The sequence below is a fragment of the Rhinichthys klamathensis genome, unplaced genomic scaffold (genome assembly GCF_029890125.1).
Source record: "Rhinichthys klamathensis goyatoka isolate OS25496 unplaced genomic scaffold, OSU_Roscu_1.1 h1tg000003l_1, whole genome shotgun sequence".
Taxonomy (NCBI): Eukaryota; Metazoa; Chordata; class Actinopteri; order Cypriniformes; family Leuciscidae; genus Rhinichthys; species Rhinichthys klamathensis.
The window spans coordinates 3,897,196-3,922,798 of NW_026606556.1; positions in this window are offsets into that span (position 1 = coordinate 3,897,196).

Genomic DNA, 25,603 nt, shown 5'->3' on the forward strand with positions numbered 1-25,603 from the left:
GGGCCAAACTCCCTCACTTCTGTCCAAATACCACAGCAGGTCAGCCTGATATGCTTGCAGCACTGCTATAGTGTGCAAGCAGGCTCATGCTAGACCCACTGCCATATATGCTTTTCCCACTAGATTAAAAAATAGTTTTCTTTAATGGTTTAGTGAGAGAAGCCGACGCCTTCAGGGACGATACTGAACCGGGAGACATAGCTCGCAAGTGTCTGTTCTACCCGGGGTATTGCCCCATAGCCATACTCTCTTAACCCCCAAATATCTGAATATACATGAATGTGGGGCTAAAAAATGAGTAAGGCTTTTTCCATGATCTAGACAGCTCGCTGTGCAGATCGGGAAAAATGGAAGGCCCCGTCATGGAGGTGGAAAAATAGAGGGAAGGAAACTCGTTCAACTTATTTTAAGGACGAGTGCCCCCTTATTTCTGCTGGCCATTAAATATTTAATTTATCTACAGCCTTAGTAAACACCTCCACCAGCTTATTATTATATATATTTTTTTATATATACATTCTTTATATATATACACTTTATTTTATATATAATATATAAACTATCATATATATATATATAGGCTATATATCATTCTCATACGCTGGGGAAGAGATGGCAAATCCACTTCCCCCATGATTGTGTCACTTTCAATGCCCAGCACATCTACCTCCTCGGAGGTAGAGCACTGAAGCATTGATTTCTCTCCCCGGGCGGAAGAGACCGCAGCGCGGGCTTCCGAGACCGGCGAGAGAGCACTGGATCCCTCGTGGAAAGGGAGGAGATAAGATCCGCGGACCCGTCTCCAACCCCGTAAAGAGATCCTATTCGCGATCCACAGGAATGCATTCTCCGTGCTGCCTCGGCAGACGCGGATCCTGCACCCTGAGGATCGCGAGCCTGGCCACTTTCCTCGAAAAGCCCCAGGCGAGAGCGGAGCATGCGGAGCGGAAGCATCTCGCAATGCTGGCAATCAGCCCCCTCGAAGGCTGACACCGCATGCTCCACTCCCAAACAAACTAAACAAAGCTCGTGTGTGTCCCCACCCGTTAAATAACGCGGGCAGGGAGAAGCACAGAGTTTGTAAAGTTGTTTCGCCATAACTCTTCCCAATAATATCGAACAGACAACAATAAATAGACAGAGACAGAGTAACACAGATCGCTTGCTGAGACACAGAAGCTAATGCCGCGTTTCACCGGATGTGCTCTTATGCCTTCCTGGTCATGACGTCACCCGCCCGTGACGCTCATTCTTTCCATTGGACTAGTTGACATTGATGCTCAGACGCATTCACGCTGGGGGCGTTCCCAAAGCGTCGATGACGCATCGCGAGTTCCCTCGAAAGGGAACTAGTTTACAAACCAACATGAGTCTCAGACTAAAGATTTAATCTGGCAAATCCGGTATCTTGCAAACATAATTTTACTTCATTTCCAGACAGACAGGTTTGTTGCAGTCAAGCAGTCAATTCCACAAGTCCGTGCCAGTTCTGTGTTCAGTTGAGCCTGAACCACTAAACCACACCACCTACATGGAACTTTTGCAACGTTTGTCATATTTCTGCAGTTTTTCCAAATAAACCAAAATCTTGATTTTAATTCTGATTAACACATTATGGGTTAATTAACTGTCCCGATAATTCCATAATTTAACAATGGGCACATAAGTACACAATTTTGTGTTCTTGAACTATAGGCACAATTATTTATGTGTTAAAACCGATTTTAACTTTTTTATTGGTAACAATTTTGATTTGTCCACTTTAGACATTCTATAAGTAACTTTGCAACTATATGTCAACTACCAGTCATTAGAGTGTCAGTAGACCTTCTGCTTGATAATATCTGCTAACACTTTATTTTGATGCTCCCCCAACAGACATTCTTCTGACTATAAGTAAATGTGCAAGTACATGTCAACTTATTCGACTTACCCTAACTCTTACCTAACAGTCTACTAGTACACTAAAGCCGTGCTCAGACTATAGGAGTTTTTCATCTTAAACGACTGTGAAATCTGGTTGCATCATGCACATATGGAGAATCTTCACAGATTTTCTTCTTTCAAATCTCAAACCTACACACACTACAAGATTTGAAAACCGTGGCGCATCACGAACTACAAGATATTGTTAAGATTATCATGCCAGATTTAGCACCTTGCGTGGTCTCACAGGGAAGTGGATGTAAACAAAATGGAGACTGTGTCGCGGCAACTTGCTGTAGATATTATACAAGGAGACATTATAAAGGCAGTCGTGTTGTTGCCACATTTCCACCAGCCGTTGCTTCATCTCTGTTGTTCACTGAACTTGTACAGCTGTCGCGGTCGCCATTTCAAAAGTTCCATCACTTCCCGTCTCTTTGTAGACTTGTCTCTCATTGGCTATTGGGGACATACTGATGTATTCATAGTTGTTCTAAACTAATTAACTAATTATTAAACGTCTTAAAATACCACAAACTTACAAAATTTTAAAAACTATTATAAAACTTTGATTTAAAGTGTGAAATAACATCAGTGAAGAACTTGAGATGTATTTTCAGTCGTGAAGTAAAAACCAAGGTAAATATTATGCAAAATTTGTATACATACAATACTAGCTGTGAAATTAGATTTAGCAAGACAAATGAGTCATTTTAATCCAAAAATACTTGTACAAATGTTAAACAATTAAACTAGTAAGAAAATATATATGAAAAGTGTAAACAGTGTTTATTTTATCCACAGAGTCAAAAGTGACCATGTAATACCCTATTACTGACTAATGGTAGAGGAAATTGCAGCTTCTTTTTATTTAATTTTTTTTGAAAAAAGAAACGTAAATTCAACTTTACAAACCTTTGTTTTGGTCACATTAATTATTAAAAAGCTCCACAAGATCCTGGTTGAACTGGTAAAGGAAATGTTTGCCATTATTCAATTATTATTAATTATTTTGTCAAAGTCATCTAAGATCAGTGGGCATTGTGCTGTGACTTCTTCCTGCTGTAAATGCCTACTGCTAAAGTGAACGTGTTTAGCTTTAGCCTCTCTGCTCCTCTTGCCTGGCTGAGCTCCTTTAAAGGTGCTGCTCATGCTAATTGTGGCTGTAATCAATCTCTGCTCTTTCTCTGCACCTCACAGGAGGCCGTCATCTGCCTCTTTGATGTTAACTAATGACCCTACCAGCAGGCCATCTCAAATGCAGAGAGAGAGAGAGAGAGAGAGAGACATGAGCAGAGAGAGGAATATACTGCAAAAATTATTCTCTTAGGTCATGTCCACACTAATACGTTTTCGTTTGAAAACGTATCTTTTTCTCTCCGTTTTAGCCTTCCGTCCACACTGAGATGGCGTTTTTATTAACGAAAACTTTTGTGTTGTAGTGTGGACTGTGAAGCCCGAGGTGTTTGAAAATGATAACGTAAGTTTAGTCCTGCAGCAAAACATGAGAGCAGGGGCGTTTTAGACCAAACATGGTGACTAGTGCGAATCAGTGGTGAATCAGTGAATGGTGAGATATTTTGCTAAATAAAAGTATCTTGTCAGAAGAATTGCGCGATAACTTTATGATGCATTTTTCCGTTTGTATTATCTCCGTGTGCTTTTACACATGCGCAGTAAAGTGAATTTAGCGTTTTCAGGAGTTTTCCAAAAGTTTCTCATCCACACTGAAACGTCTGAAACCGCCATTTTCAAAGTAACCGGATTAATGTAGCCTTAAAGGATCAGTTCACTTTCAAATAAAAATTTCCTGATAATTTACTCACCCCCGTGTCATCCAGGATGTCCATGTCTTTCTTTCTTCAGTCGAAAAGAAATTAAGGTTCTCTTACGAGAGTATCTCTCGTACTGCGTAATAGCTTACGCTAGGGGAAAAACTCTTTTCCACGAGATATTGAAGCCAAAAATTATCCTTAATTTTTCATTAATGTAAAACGCTTTGCAGCAGCAAGCAGACATAGGCGAAACAGCTCGCGCGCCTATTGGCTGCTCTAGCGGCAAATGCAGCAGCCTATCGAGAGAGACTCTGCGTGACGTAATGACCAATGGGGGCAATTCGCGCCCATATCGTCACGTCCCGCCAGAAAGGGCGTGGTCTCACCTTATAAATATGCTCGTTAGGCTGGTACAAGCTGATTTTCATCTCTTCAGCGACGCACACGCATCGCTGGATCCGGAGTGAGAAGCCGCGCCGTCGAAGCAAGCCTTTCAGCGGGACGAGCTCTGGAGTCGCTGGCCTCGCCGCCTTCAACTGCCGTACCTGCTGCGCTTTCCGGCGTTCTATATCCTTTTATATACTCTGTGTATCTTTACTCTGCTGAGAGTGTGTGCTCGCTTACTTGACGCGACTCACACTTCTCTTCACAAAAGAGCTGCGTCTTTTTAAAGATGCCCTCCTGTGGCTCGTGCCGCGCCCCGCTCAGCGATGGAGACCGTCACGTCATCTGTGTTTCCTGCCTGGGTGAGGATCACGCGGCCCTCGCGCTCGCCGACGGCGGATGCCCTCATTGCGAGCTTTTGCCTATGGTGACTCTGAGGACTCGCCTGGCATCATTCTCCGAGCCTTCACCACAGCCCGCCGTGGTGCCGCGCCGCAAGAACTATGGCTGCACACTATGGCTATCCTGCAGATCTTCCAGGCCGACCTTCTCCTTAAACTGGACGAGGAAGGACCCGGAGCGATCTGTGTGGCGGACCTGAGAAGCGCTACAGACCTCGCTCTTCGCGCTGCTAAAGCCGCTGCACAGGCCATAGGACGGAATATGGCCTCTCTCACCGTGGCTGAGAGACACTTATGGCTGACGCTGTCCGAGATGACGGAAGCCGAGCGCTCTGTATTTCTTGACGCGCCCATTTCACCAGCGGGCCTCTTCGGATCTGCCGTCAAAGATTTCGCGGACAGATTCATGGAGGTACAAAAGACTTCGCAGGCTATGAAGCACTTCCTTCCGAAGCGCTCGAGTTCCGCTGCAGGCCGCTCTAAACAGCCGTCTGCTCGCAGTTCTCAGCCGCAGCCTGCACCGCCCGCCGCTGCCGCTTCACAGCGCCGCCACGCCCGAGACCAAAGACCGCGCTCTCGCTCTGCTGGACGCCGCCCCCCTCAGCGCGGGCCCCGGCCGAGGATTGAGATGAAGCCCGAGGCCTCAAAATCTTCCTAGCCATTCTAGGAAAGCGACGGTGTTCGGATCCCGCTGCGGCCGGATTTCCACCAAAACTTCTCGCTCGGTCAGTTCCAAGCATCGCGACTGTCCCAGTGTATTTCGCAGTGAGCCAGCCGGTGTCTCAGCCCGTTTGCCTGCGCACAAAAGCCGTTTTTACGGCTACCCAGATAAATCCAATAAAGAGTGCATTTTCTGGTGTTCCGGCCACGGCCGATGGTGTTATGAGTGTTGTAAGAATGCCCAACCAGTGCCCATTCCCACACCCAGACACAGCCCGCCACGGTGCAGGGCTAGCACAAATAAAATGTTGTGCAAACAATGTAGTGCACGCGCCCATATCACAATGCCCGCTCACACTGCATACTGCGTGTCCCTTGGTTTCTGTAAAAACGAAACCAACACACATTCAGTCGGCTCTGACCGACATTGTTTTCAGTGTAGTAAATGTGCCCGCAGTCCCGCGCCCACATTTTCTCACAGACACGCCGAATCCTACGGGATCTGCCCCGCTCACTTTTTCTGCACAATCTGCCATAAAAAAGCTGAGCGCGGCCAGGCCGCCCGCTGTGATCAGCGCGCCCCCCGCCTCGAACGCTGTAAACACGGTGTTGTGTTCCCAGTATACCAGGGCTCTCGAGCTGCCGTTTTGCCGCGACCAGAGCCCGGATTTCATTCTGCCTCTAGCTATTCACGCAGATGCGTGGTCAAAGCTTCCCGGGGTATCAGAATGGGTGCTGAACACTATAAAGAGAGGCTATTCGCTACAATTCGCTCGACGCCCGCGCCGTTATACGGCGCGCGTCAAAACTACGGTGAAAAACGAAGTGTCTCATCTACTTCGTGCCGAGATAGCGAAACTACTGAGCAAAGGGGCTATAGCACCTTTATCTCAGGCTCAGAGCGAAGGGGGCCTATACAGCAGATATTTTCTGGTACCGAAAAAGGATGGGGGTCTCAGACCCATTTTAGATCTGCGACAGCTGAACAGAGTGCTTGTGAAACGCCAGTTCAGAATGCTTACGACCAGGAAAATCCTCGCGCAAGTGCGCCACGGGGACTGGTTTATGTCAATAGATCTGAAAGACGCCTATTTCCAAATACGAATAGCGTCCCATCACAGGCGATTCTTGAGATTCGCCTTCAAAGGGCCAGGCATATGAATACACAGTCCTGCCGTTCGGCCTGTCCCTGGCACCTCGTACATTTACGAAGTGCATGGACGCGGCGCTCGCACCCCTGAGACTTCAGGGCATGCGAATCCTGAACTACTTGGACGATTGGCTGATTCTAGCTCGATCACGATCGGAGCTCATAGAACACAGGGCCGCATTACTCGAGCACCTCGAGGAGCTGGGCCTCGCAGTCAATTGGGCGAAGAGCTCACTGTTCCCCAGTCAGAAAATTTCCTTTCTGGGAACAGTGTTGGACTCGCTATCCATGACGGCACGCCTGTCACCAGAGCGCGGGCTAAATATTCAGCGCGTCGCGAAATCCTTCCGCCACGGCGCGATAGTTCCGCAAAAGGTTTCAGAAAATGCTGGGGCTGATGGCCTCAGCAGCCTCTGTACTCCAGTTGGGCTTGCTCCGCATGCGCCCACTGCAGATGTGGCTGAAAGCGCGGGTTCCACTCAGGGCATGGACAGCGGGCCTGTTTCGCCTCAGGGTCGACCTTCAGTGTGTTTCAGCTCTGGAACCTTGGAAAATAACCGACTGGTACCAGTCAGGTGTGAGTCTGGGGACCGCTTCGAGTGTGAAGGTGGTGTCTACCGACGCCTCCACCTCGGGGTGGGGAGCACTGCTCGAGGGCAGACCGCTAGCTGGCCTGTGGTCAGAACGGGAAAAGCTCCTTCACATAAACTGCTTGGAGATGATAGCAGTCGACAAAGCGCTACGGCGTTTTTGTCCCCAGGTAACAGGCCACCACGTCTTGGTCCGGTCGGACAACATGTCAGTGGTGGCATACATAAATCGCCAGGGCGGCGTCAGGTCACGAAACCTTCACAGGCTGACGGAACGCCTCCTGGTCTGGGCTCAGCACAACCTGCTCTCACTGAGAGCAGCGCACGTGCCTGGTCACCTGAATGTGGGACCAGACAGACTGTCCAGGAACAATGTTCCAGCAGGGGAATGGTCGCTGCACCCGCAGACGGTCCAGCTGCTGTGGAAAACGTTCGGCAGAGCAGGGGTGGACCTATTCGCGTCCCACGAAAACGCTCATTGCCCGGAGTTTTTCTCGAAAAGCAAGGACGCGCTGGCTCATGTTTGGCCCCGCTGCCCCCTATATGCTTTTCCTTCTGTCTCGCTCCTGCCTCAGGTGTTGGAACGAATCAGGGAGAACGGATGCCCAGTGCTGCTCGTAGCTCCGCTCTGGACAAACCAGACGTGGTTCCCTGCCCTGATGCAGCTGACCAGCACTGCCCCATGGCCTGTACCATTGAGGAGAGACCTCCTCTCTCAGGCGGAGGGCTCGATTTGGCACCCTCACCCGGAATTGTGGTCCCTGCACGCATGGGCCATCAACGGGTACCCGCTAGCCTCCCAGAAGGAGTGTTAAACACGATCGCGCAGGCTAGAGCTCCGTCTACCAGCCGGCTCTACTCCTCGAAATGGTCTGTTTTCTCTGCATGGTGTCAAGCCCAGAGCTTTTCACCAGTGGAATGCGGGGTTTCGGAAGTGCTTTCCTTCCTTCAAGAGCTACTGGATAAGGGCAGGACCCCATCCACGCTCAAAGTATATGTGGCGGCCATAGCAACGTTTGCAAAACCGGTGTCTGGCCAGTCGCTGGGGAAAAACGACTTAGTCGTGCGTTTCCTTAGGGGAGCTCGGAGGCTGAACCCTCCCAGGCCCCCTTCAGTCCCGACGTGGGACCTTTCCACGGTCCTGGAGGCCATGAAAGGTTCCCCGTTCGAGCCAATCCAGCTGGTGGACATGAAACACCTGTCGTTCAAAACAGTGTTTCTCATGGCTCTCGCTTCAGTGAAGCGCATAGGGGACTTGCAGGCGCTTTCAGTAAGCGCGTCATGTATGGAGTTTGGGCCTAATGACTCGAAGGTCATTCTCAAACCTAAGCACGGGTATGTGCCGAAATCCCTCAATACACCGTTTAGGGCCCAGGTAATTTCCCTGTCCGCCCTTCCGGTTCTCAGTGAGGAGGAGGACGCGAGTCTCCTTTGCCCCGTCAGGGCATTGAGAGCTTATGTGTCGCGCTCGTCTGTTTTAAGACAGACAGAGCAGCTTTTCGTTTTGTTTGGTGGGCGTTCCAAGGGACTTGCCGCCTCAAAACAGAGCCTATCCAGATGGATAGTGGATGCCATTGCGCTCGCTTACACTGCAAAGGGCCTACAGTGCCCCTTGGGTGTCAGAGCGCACTCCACGAGAGGCGTGGCCTCTTCGTGGGCATGGTCGAGCGGGGTTTCCCTGCAAGATATATGTACGGCCGCGGGCTGGGCCTCGCCGTCTACATTTATAAAATACTATAACTTGAAGGTACCCGCCTTACAAGCTAAGCTTTTGGCGGTCTAAAATTCAGTGCCATCTGCCCCGCTGTGCGGCCCAGAAGCTGACTGCAGCCCCATGAGTGTTGACACACGTATGGTCACCCAGATCAGGCTGAAAGCTTTCACCCTGGCTGCGCGTTTTATTGTCATAGGATAGCCCCGCTGGGTGCTTTTTTATAGGGAATGACGCTTCCAGCCTCTCTTCCTCCACTCTATGTGAGTTTATGGTGATTATGCACTACATGAGCCCTGGGCTTCGGCCCTTGGGACTTTGGTGTCGGATCCCTGTACGCACGGCGTGTTGCATTGTGTTCCCCTAGCGTAAGCTATTACGCAATACGAGAGATACTCTCGTAAGAGAACGTACTCGGTTACTAACGTAACCTCGGTTCTCTCTAGAGAGGGAACGAGTACTGCGTATCTTGCCGTGCTTGGAATACGCTCTGGTACGCTTCAGCGATGAAAACCAGCTTGTACCAGCCTAACGAGCATATTTATAAGGTGAGACCACGCCCTTTCTGGCGGGACGTGACGATATGGGCGCGAATTGCCCCCATTGGTCATTACGTCATGCAGAGTCTCTCTCGATAGGCTGCTGCATTTGCCGCTAGAGCAGCCAATAGGCGCGCGAGCTGTTTCGCCTATGTCTGCTTGCTGCTGCAAAGCGTTTTACATTAATGAAAAATTAAGGATAATTTTTGGCTTCAATATCTCGTGGAAAAGAGTTTTTCCCCTAGCGTAAGCTATTACGCAGTACTCGTTCCCTCTCTAGAGAGAACCGAGGTTACGTTAGTAACCGAGTACGTTTTTGAGGGAAACATTCCAGGATTTTTCTCCATATAATGGACTTCAATGGCAACCAACGGTTTGAAGGTCCAAATGTGAGTCTCAGTGCAGCTTCAAAGGCTCAACACGATCCCAGCTGAGAAATAAGGGTCTCATCTAGCGAAACGAGCGGTCATTTTCAAAAAATAAATAATATATATCTACTTTTTAACCACAAATGCCTGTATAAGCCTGTATGACGTAATGCGTGGCGCATTTCAGAGATGGTACAAGAGTACCATCTCTGAAATGCGCCACGCATTACGTCATCACGTTGGAAAGGTCACTTGTGGCATCGTTAAACATCCAAGTTGTCAAGTTGTCAAGTTGTCATGACAAAGACACTGACAGGTTATGATGTTATGGTTTATGTCAAGGTGTCATAACAAAGACATCTTAAACAATGTCATATTTGCATTCAAAATGTCATTATTGAGCGAAAGACACTTAATGACAGTTGTGATAAACATGCATAAACCCTACTTCATATTCATGACATATGTCATGTCATGGTTATGAAGGTGTCATGTCAGTCTTATGTACACCCCTTCAAGTAAAGTGTTACCGAAAAATCCTGGTAAATTATTATTTGAAAATGAACTACTCCTTTAATTTGAAGTTAATTAATCTAGTTTAGTCTAGATTTCCAATAGAAATATCTGAACATCATTAAACCAAGATACTTGAGAAGGTTTGACAAATTTATTTTTTACTCCATGTTCTTTGTTTGTATTTCCGCCACTCGTTTCAATGGTCACCGTCATTATGAATTTGTTTGTTTCGGCTGTGTTAGATTAGACAATTACCTTGTTTGAGTCCATCTTTAAAGGCCCCCTGAAATCAAAATTTAGGTTTTTTTAGTTTTTAGTATGAATATGTTAGCCTTAAAGTTATGAATAAGCTGGTGTGTTCCAAAACAATGACAAAACTCGCATTTAGGAGATAGCATTCAAAACTTACAGTCTCTCACTTCAGCTAAAATGGATCACGGATTTTTATGACATCACCGCGGACTTCAGCTTCACATCTTCTGTCCAATCAAATGCTCTCTAGAATCGAACGTGTCATCAGCGCTCGGATTCGCTTCCATGGTGCTATAAAGTACGACTTGCTGTCTGTGAGTTAAACTAAACGCTATTGGCTATTTTAAAAAGGGGGAGGAGCCCTTCAATATGTCCCGCCTTAGCTTCCTGTTTTAGTGGAAATAACGTCAAAGCTGCGCGTCCCAAGACACTTCAGTGGACCTTTAAGCTGCACCCTTGCCTGCACTCCTCCATTACACATAATGTGTTTTGCTTCTGCCTGTGAAATATTATTATTATACTTTGTGTTTTGGAACTTAATTCTACGTCTACCGAATTCCTGCAAACACACGTGACACCATTAATATAAGTTTTACAATTTTATGAGGTTTGTACTTTTTTCTAAAGCATTTATAAAAGCATGTAAAAATCATTAAAAAATTTACTAAAATCTGACAACAATGTTTGTTTTTTTTGCTCTCAAATGACATTTTGCTCTTTAGCTCAAACCAGGCTTGAAGATTATTTTTTGCCCTGGTCCAAAAATGCAGTTTTAACTGAAAGTCTGGACACGTCGCCATATTAATGTTATCATTTCTCCCATTCATATTTCTCCTACATGTCTCTGATTCCGCGCACCGGTGGGTTTCCTGTTCCTTACATCACATTATTTATAGCTCCACTTTTCATCTAAAAGTCTGTGTTATTTCCTCAATATTAAACTGTTTAAAAAACACTGTTATTCCATTGGCTGGGAAATTTGGATTCAGAATCCAAATCCAAACACGAACAAGCTAAAGCTTGAACTCTGTTGAGTGATTCTCGTGGATTCTGTATTAATCTGGAACCTCAATCACTCGTCACTCCTAATGTGTACATTAAATCATATTGTTTACATCAGCCCAGCAGAAGGGTGGCCTTTGTTCCACCCTTTGTAATGTTTACACGAAAGCCTACCGAATCATGAAACGTAGTAAATTAAGATAAGATATTATACCGCACAACCAATGATGCATTGTTTATGACGCACATATAATGAATATGCGCACAGACAGTGTATCTATCTTTCAGTAGGCTGGAAGGGTGTTTAATATTCATCTGAGCCTGTCGTTGTTTTGGGAGGGCTACATATGGTGTAATTATGTGGGTAATTTATACCTTCATAAAGCAGTGCCTTCTGGTCCTATGTGAGTAAACTTTAATGTGAAACAGACAGTGGGAGCGCTTCAGCGGTGCTGTGAGAGAGCGTGACTGCTCTAACTGCTCCCCTGAGTGCACTGGAATCCACCTCACACTGCCACTGTCCACACACACACACACACACACACACACACACACACACACACACACACACACTAGAAACTGAGGCAGGAGTGTATATCTGCACTGTGTTCACCACACTTTACATGGATTATTGTTTGCGATTAGGTCTAGAAACACTGTAAAATCCGAACATGTTGCAGTTGTTACGTTAAAGGTGAAGTGTGTAATTTTTCCGGCGTCAAGCCGAATTGTAAAATGAATGGACCCAATTTATGTAACACGGGCAGAACAAATTTCTGTGAAAAATCTATAATATTCACATTTAAAACTAACCCAGACTCACTGGAAATATGCGACTCTGGATGTGGATATAAAAGTCCCTGTTAAAACAGCTAGTTTTTGTGATAAATCAGTTCAGAACTTTTAATCAGCATGCTTAATGTAAAATCTGCCCCTAAAAACCAGTGACACATTTCATAGAATAAAAAAAAAAAAAACTTATAATAACTAACTGCACAAGTGTGCACACCCCTGAACTAATATACTGAAACTTGTTTCCGCCACAGAATAAAACATTTTAAAAGATAATTGCGACTTTTTATCTCACAATTCTGACTTTATAACACTCAATTGCGACTTTATATCACGCAATTTTGACTCTATATCTCCCAATTGCGTGACATAAACATGCAATTCTGAGAAAAAAAGTCAGAATTGCAAGTTTATTTCTCGCAATTGCGAGTTTATAGCTCACAATTCTGACTTTATAACACAATTGTCACTTTATATCATGCAATTCTAAAACAAAAAGTCAGAATTGCGAGATAAAAAGTCGCAGTTACCTTTTCAATTTTTTATTCTGTGGCGGAAACAAATTTCCATACTAATACTTGAAGCACCCTTTGATCTTATTAGCACTCGGTCTGTTTGGATAGGAGTCTATCAGCTTGGCACATTTTCACTTAGCAATATTTCCCCACAAAAACATTCCAGATCTGTTAAATTGCAAAAGCATCTTTATTAATCAATAATCTGCCCATAAAAGTTGTTGGTGTTTTACTCCCTCTATAATGTTCATTTCAGCTGGAAACTGCAGTAAAAAGTCTGCACTTTTGCTGAAATGTAGAGTCATGAACCTAGGTTATTTAAAACTGGTTGTTTAATGACTTACACAGAAATTTGTTCAGCTTGTGTTTCATGAATAAGGCTCAATGATTGTTCGCCTCGGTTTTTAAGGTTTGGACAAAGGTAGTTCCATGCCATTGGTTGAGGCATATGCTCAAACGATGCACCATAGAGCCACAGTTTTTGCACTCTTCAGGAAGTTAACTTACAAATGGTTTAGTTATACTGCACACTCTTTACCTTTAATGTGCTATTTCTATCTGATGTGAGCTTTAGAAATGACTTTTATTACCATAACTATTTTATTACCATAAAACCAGTTAAATTAGATTTTAACATGTGAAGTATAGGTTATCTAACAAACATTTTGTTTCATGGCGGACATTAGATGTAGTTTTCTGAAAGGTCATTGGATGATCTTACTGCAGTTATAACTGCAGGTGTGACTAAAATAGATTTTAGTGGACATTTATGGACATATCTAATATCCAATATCTTTCCCCATGCCAAAACTCTAACTTAAAGGGTTAGTTCATCCAAAAATGAAAACGTTGTAATTTTTTGATGAACTATCCCCCTTTAACCCTTATATATAAAGCACAAAAAAATATTTAAGTAGAAATACAGTTTAAATAATATCTCATTACTTTTTGTACTATTTTCATTATAATTAAGCACATTTCCCCCAGCAATTCTCATTACCATTATGAAAAAAAGTAATTATATCTAATCTACATCTTATTTATACTTAATTGCCATAAAGATAGGCTTAATTTCATTCACCTGATTATTAGATGGCCAACCCAGTGATTATTATATGCTGTGTCTACCACTGCATTGTATCCGGTTACCACAAAATAAAGTTTTAAAAGGGTTTAAAAGACAATTCTTACACACTCGATTCGAGCTGGATAATGACACTAACTTTGCAACATTGACACTATCAGTGAACGGAAATGAATCAACATTGAACTTACTTGAGCTAAATAATGACATTATTGTCTTCTGTTGAGTTGCTGTTAGCTCACTTAAACTTGTTTCATGTGCAATGAACTCCAACATTGACACTGTCATTGAACTAAATTGAAACAACGTTGAACTGACTTGAGCTTAATAATGACACTATTATCTTCTGTAGACCAAAGCTGACATTGAATTAATTTAGTAATTTATTGATTATTTAGCATTAAAGTTTTTCTTTTTTCCCTATTGTGACATACACTCACCTAAAGGATTAATAGGAACACCATACTAATACTGTGTTTGACCCCCTTTCGCCTTCAGAACTGCCTTAATTCTACGTGGCATTGATTCAACAAGGTGCTGAAAGCATTCTTTAGAAATGTTGGCTCATATTGATAGGATAGCATCTTGCAGTTGATGGAGATTTGTGGGATGCACATCCAGGGCACGAAGCTCCCGTTCCACCACATCCCAAAGATGCTCTATTGGGTTGAGATCTGGTGACTGTGGGGGCCATTTTAGTACAGTGAACTCATTGTCATGTTCAAGAAACTAATTTGAAATGATTCGAGCTTTGTGACATGGTGCATTATCCTGCTGGAAGTAGCCATCAGAGGATGGGTACATGGTGGCCATAAAGGGATGGACATGGTCAGAAACAATGCTCAGGTAGGCTGTGGCATTTACGATGCCCAATTGGCACTAAGGGGCCTGAAGTGTGCCAAGAAAACATCCCCCACACCATTACACCACCACCACCAGCCTGCACAGTGGTAACAAGGCATGATGGATCCATGTTCTCATTCTGTTTACGCCAAATTCTGACTCTGCCATCTGAATGTCTCAACAGAAATCGAGACTCATCAGACCAGGCAACATTTTTCCAGTCTTCAACTGTCCAATTTTGGTGAGCTCTTGCAAATTGTAGCCTCTTTTTCCTATTTGTAGTGGGGATGAGTGGTACCCGCTGGGGTCTTCTGCTGTTGTAGCCCATCCGCCTCAAGGTTGTGTGTGTTGTGGCTTCATAAATGCTTTGCTGCATACCTCGGTTGTAACGAGTGGTTATTTCAGTCAAAGTTACTCTTCTATCAGCTTGAATCAGTCGGCCCATTCTCCTCTGACCTCTAGCATCAACAAGGCATTTTCGACCACAGGACTGCCGCATACTGGATGTTTTTCCCTTTTCACGCCATTCTTTGTAAACCCTAGAAATGGTTGTGCGTGAAAATCCCAGTAACTGAGCAGATTGTGAAATACTCAGACCGGCCCGTCTGGCACCAACAACCATGCCACGCTCAAAATTGCTTAAATCACCTTTCTTTCCCATTCTGACATTCAGTTTGGAGTTCAGGAGATTGTCTTGACCAGGACCACACCCCTAAATGCATTGAAGCAACTGCCATGTGATTGGTTGATTAGATAATTGCATTAATGATTATTTTGATTGAAGATAACAAGGACACATGAAGAAAAGAAAATGATGTCCACCGATTAATAATTTATAATAAAGAATGCAATATTGCATAAATAAATGTGATTTTTGATTTCATGTTAACTTTAACATCACTGTTATTTCCTGTTTATTAAACGTGAAGGTGTTTTGAAGCAATCTTTATTGTTTAAAGAACTATATTAATAATAAGAAAAATGGTCTGTCACTTATTTTTCTGGGTAATGCTGCCCACAGTGAAATTTAAAATCATCCTCCACACATCTATGCATTAAACATTAAATATGATTGTGTTGTATTGCTGTTCAGTGAGGACAGAAACATCTGAAAACATCTGGCCTGAATACACAATGTTAGATCTGTTGATCCTTGTTCCATGGACATTATTTTCCATATTATGTACTTAAAGATAAATGACTTTCTATGATGATCTGGATCCGAGCACACACAGGTGTGTGTGTGTGTGTGTGCACTGCAAGGTCATGAATGCATGGACATTTCCTCCACCGTCACGCCTCCACAGCAAACTCAAGTAGTGCACACAGTTCATACTGTTGGCTTGTGTGGAGAACCCACTTCTGCTGCTGCTCACTACTGGAAAAAACAACACAAAACTATACAACCCAACACACATGGGCTTCATCATTTACTGACTCCCAGCACCAGGTCAGGAAAGAAATGCTCTTTCATGGCAAATTCTCCTTCTGTCATAAATCTATAGGAAACAGTGGGCTTTGTTGTGGCCTGACACGTAGGAACAGCCAGACGCCACAAATGAGATTACATTTGAGAGCGAAAGAGAGAGAGCATTATTATTATTATGACTGTAAATCAGAATGGATGAATGGAACGTCTTCATGTCCTCACATAACATTTCCTGTTTTCTGTCTCACATGAGTTTGAGTAGCTACTGTACATTTAGGGAGATTTGTTTCACCAAACAGTGGCTACAGTACGTTCAGAATAACATACTGCTATTCGTACTATTTTGACTTTAAATAGTATATATAATATGCACCTTATGCAGTGTTTGTCAAAGTGTGCAGTATAACAGATCTTGCGCAATCTTCCATTTTTAGTGTGAATGAACTGAAAGGAATGTTAAATGTTTCAAATTCATTTGTGATTTATATTTCTTTCCTGATTCTTATTTGATCAGACTGCCAAATTGTAAGCCTTTATAAACAAAATTGGATAAAATACACTACCGTTCAAAAGTGTGGGGTTGGTACGATTTTATGTGTTTCAAATATGTCTCTCATGCTAAATAACTAAGGCTGCATTTATTTGATCAAAACTATTGGCTATCTCTGATGGCCAAGAATAATAATAAAAAAGAATTTATTTCTTTTCAGCAGCCAAGAAATTAGAATTAGAAAAAAGAGAAATATTTCGTATAATTATAACAGTTGTAAACGGTAATGCTGCTTAATATTTTTGTGTAAAATATATAAAAAAAACAGTTATGTTTTATAAAAAAATTTCTTTGATAAAATATTTATTACAGTAAAAGATTTTTAGTAACAATATAAAAGTCTTTACTGTCAATTTTGATCTATTTAATTCGTCCTTGCAGAATAAAATTATTATTTTCTTAAGATTAAAAATCATACTGACCTGAAACTTTTGAACGGCAGTCTTTTCGATATTTTAAATTAATCTATTTTTGTAATCTAATTTAATATTATCTGTCAATTCTATCTAATCTAATCTATTAATTAAACCTTTAATTTATGAGGTCATGAAACAACAATGTAGCAAAATACTGTTTAAAATATGTATGTGATATGAAATGTAAATGTTGCCTAATGCATAATTATAAAAATTACAAACTTACTAGTTAACTAATTTCATGGCATTATTTTAATACTATATATATGTATATATGTACATGTATACTGCTGATTTCATCGCTTACAAGTTAAGCATGATACCATGGGTTACCATGAAAATATCTGTTAACCATTCAGTACCATGTTATAAATCAAAGTATCATTGCACTGCCACAATACTGGAATCTTTCATAGCAGTAACAATATACAGAAATTCTGTGGAAACAGATTGTCACAAAAACCAGGAAAGTTAACCCCCTGTTTGTTCACTTTATTCTGTGTTTGAACATCTGCAAAGTCTTCCTGCAGCTGCCGCAGAACAAATGTCTTCTTCTGTGGAGAACCAGAGGTCTGCTGATCTTCTCTACAGCTGCCATGGCCTCTCAAGGTGAAGGAGACCAGCCCGTTCTTATCCTTTGGCGTCATACATGTGACGCTTTGTACATTTCGTTGAAATCTTACGCACATGGCATCCTTTAGCATCAATATGAGACGCAGAACCCAAGGCGTCATAACCGTAACCCTACCCCAGACCTAAACCTACCCATAACAGTGCGTGTTATATTGACGTTAAAGGATGCCATGTGCGCAAGATTTCGACGAAATGTCATATGGCGTCACCTATATGACGCCAAAGGATGAGAATGCGTTGAGGAGACATAATGTTTATTAATCCTTCTGGGAAGCTCCTGATTATAGGTTTGGGAGTCTTACATATTGATGTGTATTGAAGTGATTGTAGTCAAATAAAATGTTGGGTAATTCTGATGGTGTAATAATACCAATTTATCCAGTTTATGAGGTGACAGGCAGCATAAGAGGAATTAAACACATCAGTTACACGTTGAATGCGCAATATTTGCTTTTTTTTTATTTCATTAGAGCTGACAACTTCCTGTTTTGTGAGGAATTGAAAAGGAGAGAAAGAAAAATTAAATAGCTGCAGCAAATCCATTGAATTCCGACTAATATCACTTGAACTTAAATCACATTATAATTACAACTTCCGAACTAGTTAGTAGGAACTTCCCAGGAGGACTTGAAAGCGGCGTAATTGCGTCATTATGGTGGGGTTCATGTGCGCTCATCACAAAAATACTTTAATTCTGATATGACTTCAGGCTGCATGCATGTTGCGATGAGGCTGTGCAATGCCAAAGTTAGGCTCTCTCTCTTTTCTTTCAGTCCAGATCAAAACCAGATCAGGCCGGCCGGTCTCTCTCCTGCTTTTCATAGTGTCCCACACTACCCAGAAGGAGCCCTTGAAGTGTGGATTGGGAGTCAGCTAACAGATGGATAGAATTTGGAGGCTAAGGTCTGGCCAGGCCAGCTGGTGAGAGCTCACATTTCCACTGGCATGAAAATGTTCTGCTTATATCATCTGCAATCTGAGGAATTGCATTCAGGTGCTGCAGACCCATGTTTTTTTTTTTCTCACAAGGACAGGGAATGCTTTGGCAGCAAAACAAATGCATCCTGAACTGTCTTGCACGCACGCACGCATGCACACAGACACACACACACACACATGCACATGGGTTTAACAAACCTATAATGCTAAAAATGCAACTTTGATGGGTAACGTCCCATACTATTTGTGTTACAGATGTAATGATACAATAAATTATTGTGTTTTTTTTCGAGAAAAGATGTGCTATTACTTCTCTAAGTGATCAGACTTATAACTGGAATACACAACAGGGCTTTTCACACTTGAATAGTTAACCTGGGTTATTCTAAACCCCGGGTAAACGGAGTCCTTGGTTATCTTGCTTCACGTTTCACATTGCTCACAATTTACCCGAGGTTAACAATAATTAATCCTGGGTATTCATTAGATGGCGTTTCACACAGTACATTAATTCGGGTTAACGTTCTTATTTGGATATTTGCAGTATATTGTTGCCCCCTTTCACACATACAGTCTTTACCGGTAATTTATCGGTAACAGATCATGTATGAACAGGACCATTTCAAAAATACCGGTAAATTGGTTCCGGCAATTTACCAGTAAGGGAAGTTGTAACATTAGCCATTAAATTACTGGTAATGTGCTCTGTGTGAACGCGGAATAAAGATTACCAGTATTTGCACGTGCGAAGTCAGAACGCGATGACATAAGAAGTCTGCTTTGAGCCAATCATAAAGACTTATGAAGATGACGTGATTACTCAGCGCTGTTTACAGTGAGCTTTTTAATAGTTTTTCTATTTAAATATGAGCTAAATGATCATCTTTGTCCGTTTTGCCACGTCTTGTGCTCAAAACCATTCCTTCTTTCCAATCATCAGCGCTGCGGCTCTGCAGTTGGTTACTATTATGCGCGTTTAAGAGCAAGAAGCGTTCTGTTTGATCATCCGTTATGCCTTTCACTCAGATGTCAAAAAATGTTGTCAAATTGAACAGATAGTGAAACTAAAGCGCTTCTGCTCATGCGGTAATGAAGACAACGGCGCGGCGTTTAAAGATAATTTGATTTATTTTTTAGCTCAACAGAGACTTCAGCGTTTGTAGACGTTTAAAGGAATAGTTGACATAAAAATGAGAATTCTGTCATCATTTACTCACCCTCAAGTGGTTTCAAACCTTCAAACCTGCTGAACACTAAAGAAGATATTTTGAAGAATGTCGGTAACCACACAGTTGATGAACCCCGTTGACTTCCATAGTAAAAATCAACTGTTTGGTGACCACCATTCTTCAAAATGTCTTATTTTGTGTTCAGAGGAAGAAATTAATCTTAGGTGTTAATGCATCTTAGGTGTTGAGGACTAGTGCATCTTTGAGCCTACATTCAGTGCGATTAAAATATTTAAGTACTGTTAAAATCAGGTACTCTAATACCTGGTTTCACAGACAAGGCTTAAGCCTAGTCTCAGACTAAAACGCTGCTTTAATTGAAAGCAACTTGCACCGACATATCTTAAAATATGTCAGTGCCATTGTTTTGTCTCAAGATGCACACCAGTAAGGTTTTTTTTAAAGGCACATCTATAAAAGCTGCTTAGATGTCCAAATTGAACTAAGGCCTAATCCTAGCTTGGAGTCATTTTCACTGTAAGGTATCTGTACTTTTACTCAAGTATTGTTTTTAGGTACATTTTACAGGTAAAAAAACATTGCTAACATGGTTTAAAGGCGGGGTTTAAAAAGACGACAACCAGGGGTCAAGCACAGTGTGAAAAGCCCTACAGTGCATGAAGGGGACAGACAGATTTTTTAGCTTCAGACTATGAACCCATGCAGTCTGTGGATACCAAACATGTTTGATATTTTGAGCCAATTTAAGAGTTTTCATTTGTCATGCGTCTCCTAGCAACGAGGTTCATCTTTCTGTGTGGTTGTTTGTTGCAAGGACTTCAACAACTTTATAATGTATGATCCTGATCCTCTGTTACCGTTTACAAAATTGGCAAGTGTAGTGGTTTAAAATCTGTTTAGTTTTTAAAAGTCATGTAGTGCATTCCATACTTTTTTACTTCCAATCCCAGATTGAAAAGGTCTAATTGTTAAATTTTTTTACTGTAACAATTCTGATTTCAAATGACATTTGCAGGATGTTTATTGAGACCCACGGTTAAGAACCAGTGATGTTAATTACATATATATTCAGTGTTGAGAGTTAGATTTTTATGTGCAATGTTTACTTTATTGCAAGTTTATTTAAATTCGTATAGCCATACATGCAATATAACAGTTTGGGGAAAATGTCGCAGTTGTCAAATTTTCTGTTTTCATCCAAGCAAAGCTGTCAGCCCATTCAGAAATAGGCTATGGGGGGATTTAGGCAATTATGCTGTTAGACCGTATATATTTTACCTCAGTGCAACGGTAACACAATGAAATTTTAAAATGCCAGAAACCGTCACGTCTACCATCAGCTCTTAGTGCTGGATTAGGAGCCTTTACCCTCAGAGCTGCTAAGCCTCGGCTTACCTCAACAATCGCACAAGGCAAGTTGTTGAATTGGTTGTTGGTGAGGTAATGAGGAGCCCGCAGTTTGGGGACATGGACTCCAGGGCAGCACAGCTATGACCCATGGGAGCTCATTATTTACCATGCAGCCAGGCCTGGAGTTCAGCCTCACGACTAAAGACACACTCTAGCTCGTTTACACGTCATCCCTGACCTGTAAATAACCATGAAAGTGAATTAATGTGGTGCCATCGGGAACATGGCTCGAGCATGCGCCGTTAACACAGAAGTGCTCTGTTTTACACAGACTATGGGAACGGACACAGCGAGTGTTGTTGGAGAGCATGTTAGTATGCAGCCTTTCGCTCTCATGGGTCCTGACAGTGCAGGGATTGATTGAGTTATGCTTAAGGGAGGATTGGAGAGACATCGATAGTATGAACTGTTTCCATCTGGAGTACTATTAAAATATGCAGAATGCTGCGACTTTCTATACTCAAACTGAGGGAATCATTTGTTCTTTAATGGTGCTCTTAAAAGCTGTGCTCATCTTTACTTTCATGGTCAATTATGCACTTTTCTTGGCCTTTCTGTTGAGTATAACAATTTCTGAACATAAATCGGAATTGTGTTATCTATGCATTAACACAATTATATAACAATAAATATTTTAAAATAAACAAGTGCAGTAATATAATTGATGCCGCTATCTACTGTTAAATTCTCAGTGAGGAAATACATTACTTCAATTTCTTTTTGGTACAGAAATCCTATATGGTGACGTTTATATTTTTTCCAGTAAACTTAGATAAATTGATCCTTGAACAGAAACATCTTTTTAACTTATTAAAGATACAGACTAGGAGGAGCTTTTCTTGAAATGAAAATCAAATTCCATGTGGCTTAAAAAAGGCATGTTATTGGTTTATTCAAGGACTGTTGCCATATGGAAACACTGTACCAGATATGGTTAAGTTAATTTTATAAGGCATTATTTTCTCCCATTTCTCTGTCCATTTTAATGTGACAGGGTGGATGTTTGCTGAACCATATCCATCATCGAATTAACAATTATGAATGTCAAATGAGAGTGTGGATAGAAACAACAAGAACAAAACACTTGATCAAGCATGTATATATATATATTTAAAAAAAAATTATATGACTGATACAGACATAACTGCATATACAAACAAAAAATATTCATTAAAAATACAACATCGTCACATTGTATTTTTAATAGAATATATGTTTATAATTATTCTTGAATTATATTTAGGTTTGCAAAACTTGTGTTTAGTGCACTTCATCAAATGGACTAAAGTGCTCATTTGCTTGAAAATCGGTGCTACTTTTAGCTTGTTTAGTTGCCGTCCTTGAAGTTATTCTTATTTCCTGAGAGTGTGGACATTCAGCGTCACGAATATGCCAATGCTCCCTGAAACCAAATACTTGCTCCCATAGAGCTCTGATTATGCTGGACTTACAGACCAGTATTTGAACTTTTCCGAAGCAAGGGTTTTGATTTCAATCTCTGGACTGATTGTTTTTAGCAGTGGGGGACTTTGATGGAAAAAACAAAACAAAACAAGAAACAGAAATCTGCGATCAGATACAAAATGACATTTTGTTGCTCCTGCACTAAGTGTGCATACAGCGCCTACCAACCAGTCAAACTCTTTTCCTTCCACAATTTCTCACTGTTTCCTGAATGGCCTTAATTGAGATCACCTAGAGAGGAAACCACGAGTCCCAGTCACTAGCAATTAAAAATCACATTCATATTGTGCTGGCCAGCACATGGGCGTTTTAAAGAGTGTGATTTTCACTGGAGCAGCCCATCTGTTTGTGATTTTTACATTCAGGCCCTTTTTTCATATTTATTTAAATGTGGCCCATCATGAAAGGCTGGTGAATGAAGCAATGTGGTAAAATGGCTTTTTGATCATACAAATAATCAAGCTCTTGGCAGGATTTGCCTTTTCAAATAAATACCCGATTTGCAAAATATTAGCTTTTTTAAAAGTCTGTTTATTGTCCGTATTCCTAGTTCCAAACCGAGTAAGAAAACACAGAATCAATTATCACCGAATCAAACAGCCGCCTGATTAAATAATGCATCTGACAGAGGCACTGACCACATTTCACAAATAAACTCGACGTTTCTGCTAGGAATGCGTGGGAACGTGGAGCTGAATGGACTGGGCCCTGCTGCATTTGGGGCCCAGCGCTGTCACGTAATTACCTTTGATCCGCCAGCCGCTTAATAGCAAACTGTATGTGTATAAATGATCCCATTACTACATCCAAAGAAAGAGGGAAGACTAGAGAGCAAGCAAGCAGGGGGAAAAAACATGTAATACAACACTCTCCTGGAGTCATGAAAATAGATTTTATCGCAGTCTCAGAGACATTTGGTTTTTATTTAGTACCATAATGACGAATGCAATCTAAAAGTGGATGCATATGTCATCAGAGAGACATGTCACCAATGAGAAATTTAAAAAGACACTCCCGGGATTACATTTGCGCTAGATGTCAAAGGAGAAGGACCTTCTGGGAGCAATATGTTACGGAGCGTGTCCCGCCGACCTGAATTGTGCTGTAAAATAAGATTGATTCCGAGACTCATGTCCTAATGAACAACGCATGACAAACTCAAGCAAATAGAAACCTGGCCAGTGAGTTTGGCAGCTGTTTTTACGAAAGAGATGCTGATTTTTTTTTGACTGGTGAGGCACAAACTGGGCTTGAACCAGCAATTGATTCAGATGAAATGGTCCAGGCTGGTCTTTGTACCCAAAACAGGAAACTACTTAAGCACAGAGATCTTGAAAATGTAACATTCCACCAGCCTTCCATGTAATAAGGAGGGTCCTATTGTAACAGCTCTTTCCAAATCCTTCCTCCTGTAGCTCATCCATTTAAGACATTTAAAGTGTGACATTTCCGCACCTGTGACCTCGTTTGAAACTTGGTCAATCCAGATAGATCCAGAAATCTCTATCATTGCAGAGTAATTGCAAGTGTGTCAGGTCCTGCCAATATCCAGCAACTTCACACAGCCATTGAAGAGGAGTGGACCAACATTCCACAGGCCACAATCAACAACCTTTTTTTTTCGGGAGGGTCCCCCCCCCGGACAGTAAAACTGCACATTTTAGAGTGGCCTTTTATTGTGGCCAGCCTAAGGCACACCTGTGCAATAATCATGCTGTCTAATCAGCATCTTGATATGCCACACCTGTGAGGTGGATGGACTATCTCGGCAAAGGAGAAGTGCTCACTAACACAGATTTAGACAGATTTGTGAACAATATTTGAGAGAAATAGGTGTAGCCTACATAGAAAAAGTCTTAGATCTTTGAGTTCAGCTCATGAAAAATGGGGGCAAAAACAAAAGTGTTGCGTTTTAATTTTGTTCATTTTGTGTCCTTTAATGCATATTTTTTGTTATGAGTTATCTGAATAATGATAAAGGATGGAGCAAGATTTGTTTTACAAACTTTAATGTTACATCAGTCTTTCAGGTTAGTGCTCGGCTAGCATTTGTGTTGTTATGATACAGTTAATGATGCAGTTCCCACATGTTCACCGCAATAAATTATAAATATACACATCGGTTTGTTGATGGACATACACTTGTTAATGCTGATGGTGAGGAATTACAGTTGCAACATCTCATGATGAATGCCAAACTGAGTAGCGTATCACTGATAAATGTCCTGCTTGAGTCATCTTTGCGATGGAGGTTCGGGTTGAGTAACTAGTTCTTCCAATATTTCATCATCGGACTCGCGCTCGTTTTGTTTTCGACGTGCGCTGTAAGTGGTAGACCGATCACAACAGACTGGGTGATCTGACCAATCGGTTTTTGACATTTGATGCATGTAAACCTGTTGTAGGAGAACTCCAAAACAAATTTAGGAACATTTAAAGTAGCATAATAGGGGCACTTGTCTTTATGATGTGAAATCTTTAATGATTTTTATAAAGCATAAGAATAACCTTTATGTTATAGTAATATTTCAAGATGGACATTTACTGAAGCCACTTAGATTTTGTTGATTATCCATACATATTTTTTAAAAAGAGAAAATCATGTTAAAATGTGAGTATTAAAAGTGTGATACATCATGCTTTTGAAGAACAGTTATTATTACCTCTCTATCATCATTGTATTGCATTGCATTTATATATTTTGCCCACACAAATAAAAAGCAAAAAAAAAAAAAAAAAAAAAAAAAAAATACAGAGCTTTGCTCATACCGCTAAGCATTTAATTAGTATCTTACTAAGACTTATTGGGAACTATAGTGTGACAACTGATATTTATATGCATTTTATGTAAGTAGTCTGCTATACTGTTAGATCACATTGATTTACATTGCAAGCTATCAGAATTGAATCTTTTTTTTTTTTTTTTATGTTGCTCATTTTGGGCCTCTGAATAAAACTGAGGTGTTTTTTTCTCCTCGAGTATGAGCTTCATATTCTCACTTTATCATATTATATGAGCCTTAAAACCTGATGTATCTTAGCCTCATAGCATAATTGCCTAAGT